This window comes from Macaca mulatta, chromosome 2 (genome assembly GCF_049350105.2).
Source record: "Macaca mulatta isolate MMU2019108-1 chromosome 2, T2T-MMU8v2.0, whole genome shotgun sequence".
Lineage (NCBI taxonomy): Eukaryota > Metazoa > Chordata > Mammalia > Primates > Cercopithecidae > Macaca > Macaca mulatta.
The window spans coordinates 137623521-137626671 of record NC_133407.1 but is presented as its reverse complement, the minus strand read 5'-3'; positions in this window follow the sequence as shown (position 1 = coordinate 137626671).

Sequence of the window (3151 nt, the reverse complement as noted above, 5' to 3'; positions counted from 1 at the left end):
GAGTTTTTAAGAAGGAATGTTGTGATTGTTAGTTGTGAAATGTAATCCCGTCTCGGGCTGTTCTAACCTGCTCAATCAGCGGTCTTTTCTTACCTAATTACACGATTCTAAGAAAATCTAATGAGGTGCTGTCAGATTTACATTGGAATTATTTTAAATGTTATCACAGTAGCCATGGTGATGATATATAAATGGACAAAATGCCAAAGATCTGGAGAAATGTCACAATTACACCCACAGTCGCTCAGCATAGGCATTAAGTCAGCATATTTTAAGCCTTTTGGATCCTCAAGAAAATGGGCTATTTTAGACAGTGAAAAGAAGTAATAAAAGATGGAAACAGTTTAAGTCGCATTACCAAGCTGATCTTTATTTCTTTTTATTAATACTCTAGCAGGAAGAACAGGATTTAGATCTATTCCTTCATTGCTTTTCAGTTCTTCGTGTATTGCTATTTGGCTTTTCAAAGGACTTGTAATATGAGATTTCTGATGAAAATTTTAGTTATTGTAATGCTTTCATTATGTTTTCTATAGCTCCTTGGGGAGATGCAATGATGAAACAACTTTTTACGTGCATTTAGTTTTTAAAAACCTAGAAACAAAATAATTATAATGCTCATTGATCCCAGTTATCGATGAAGCTGCCACTTACCAACATGAAGCTAAATTTCACTTTCACAGGGACTCACATAGCTGAGTAACCAAGGAACTGTAAGTATACTCAGCTCCAGTGCTAAGAAAGTTAGGGCACAAACAGACCATTTTTAGAATTTTCCAGGTCCCCAAACACCTTGAGAAAAGATTATTTTCATCTACCCTGATATCCATGACCCAGAAGCGGGTCAGAGCATGCAGTATTTGCCTTTTCTGTAAAGAAATATCTTTTGTCCAGGCATCTTTTTTATAAGGGTGATACAAAATAGGTTCAGCAAATACACTCTATATATATACAGTGCAACTACAGTTTTAGTCTGTTTGGGCTGCTACAATAAAACACCATAAGCTGGGTGGCTTATAAACAACATTTCTGGAGACTGGGAAGTCTAAGATCATGGTGTCCGCAGATTTGGTGTCTGGGAGGTCATAGCAAAGGCTCCTCACGGTGGTGCCCTCCCTTGGTGGAAAAGGTAAAGCAGCTCTCTGGGGCCTCTTTTACAAGGGGTCTGCTCCCATTCACGAGGGCTCTGCCCTGGTGACCTAATCACCTTCCAAAGGTTCCACCCCCAATACCATCACCTTGGGGGTTAAGATTGCAACATGTGAATTCCAGGGGCACATAAACATTCAGACCATAGCAACTACCCCATCCAGAAAATATGACAAATATTGCTCATTTTTCTTTGCATATTCTTTCCTCATATTTCTTTTCAACCTCACTCTCCACAAAGATTCTAACTATGTGTCAAAGTTGGCATGTAAAAAGAATCTAATCTACCATCCCAGGAGTGGAAGACAATAAACCATATTTAATAGTACATCAACTTTCTGTTTCGAAACACACTCACAGGCAAAGTCAAATCATTGTTTTTGAAATAGTTTCAGAGTTGATGCATTGTTACCTCCAATGGTAGCCGTTCACATCTTGTTCTACTTCAGTTGTACCATCTGGAGTTCTGTAATATATAATCTGTGTGTCTATTTAGTCATGTAGATATCAGTGATGACCAAATTAGAATGCAAGTCACCAGAGAACAAGTCTTATCCACAGCTGATTATCTCATTTTAAATACAATTTTAGAAATCTGGTTGAGTTACCAACTTCTCAAAATTTAGAAGCTCAAAAATGCTAGAGGAAGTGCTACTGCAAGGTGGACAAACTGGTAAGAGTAAGGCTCACATCAAAAGAAGTGATAGAAAAATATTTTGAATGGATTCAAGATATCCACTTGTTTAATGTAAGTTATTCTGCCCTTAAATAACTAAGATGATCATTGATAACTAATCATTGTTCATGATGGTATGCCGTAATTATCAATAAAAATTTAGATTATGCTTTTTATCAATTGTTTAAAAATACAACAGAATGTTTTTAGAGATTTACCTAATTTCAGGGTCTCCCAATTACAACTTTGTTCCCTGCCTCTCCTATTCTGTTTATCGACTGAACCCTCCTAAGTCCTCATTGGGTCACTCTTGTTCACTCCATGTGAAGATTTTCTGCTGGTTTTCACTTGCCCTTCTATCAGAACAGAACTTGGAGAAGAATCAGGTTCAAGGGGAACACCAGTGCTGACAATCAGAAAGAGAGATGAAGTGGAATACTGTCTGATGTAAGACAGCCCAGATTCACAGGGTAACTCCTCTCCTAAGACCTTGGGCACATTATAATGTTCTTGTTCCTCAGTTTTCTCATGTGTAAAAAGGTGGGATAATAAGAATACCCACATCAGAATGCTGTGAGCATTAAATATATTTATTAGCTTAGAACAGTACCACAACCCATATCAATTGTCTAAGAAATATTTGCCAACACTATTACTAGGATTGCTATTTTGTTGGTGGTGGAATTATTAATAAACACAAGACATGATTCTGTTGCCTTTGTCTTTGGATTATAAACTCCATAGAAAGAGGGACCATGTATTCTGCATTCAGCATTATATTCATATTCATGAATACAATAAAGAATGCCAAAGGAAAAGCATGAATAGGAATGAGATGTGAAAAGGTATCCAGGATGAACTTATCTACTTGAGGATTTTTTCTATCAGCCCAGATTCAACTCCTAGCTTTGAAAGCAGACTTTAATCACAGCAATTATCCAAGCATATTGTATAGTAGTATTCATTTATAAATACGGATCTTTCCCTGCAAAAGGAAACTCAAGGGCAAGGAATGTGTCAGATAATTCCTAGAAGGCTAATTGGTTGGTTGAACAAGAGAAAAATAAATAAATCCATTGAAAGTTGTTTATTAATTTAATTTTTAGAAATTTGATTTACATGTGTACGATCTAAATTTCAACCTTCCTAAATTCATCTTCTCGTGTTTCTGAGATCTATTCGCACAGGATCAGAAAGTACCACAGACTGGCAGAAGGCACAGCGTCATGCAGGATGCACGATTTCCAATTCCCTGTGCTAGAATTCTTCAGGTGTATGTGTCATTAAAGGGGGAGCATCAAGTTGTGTACTGAGAATTAAGCAAGG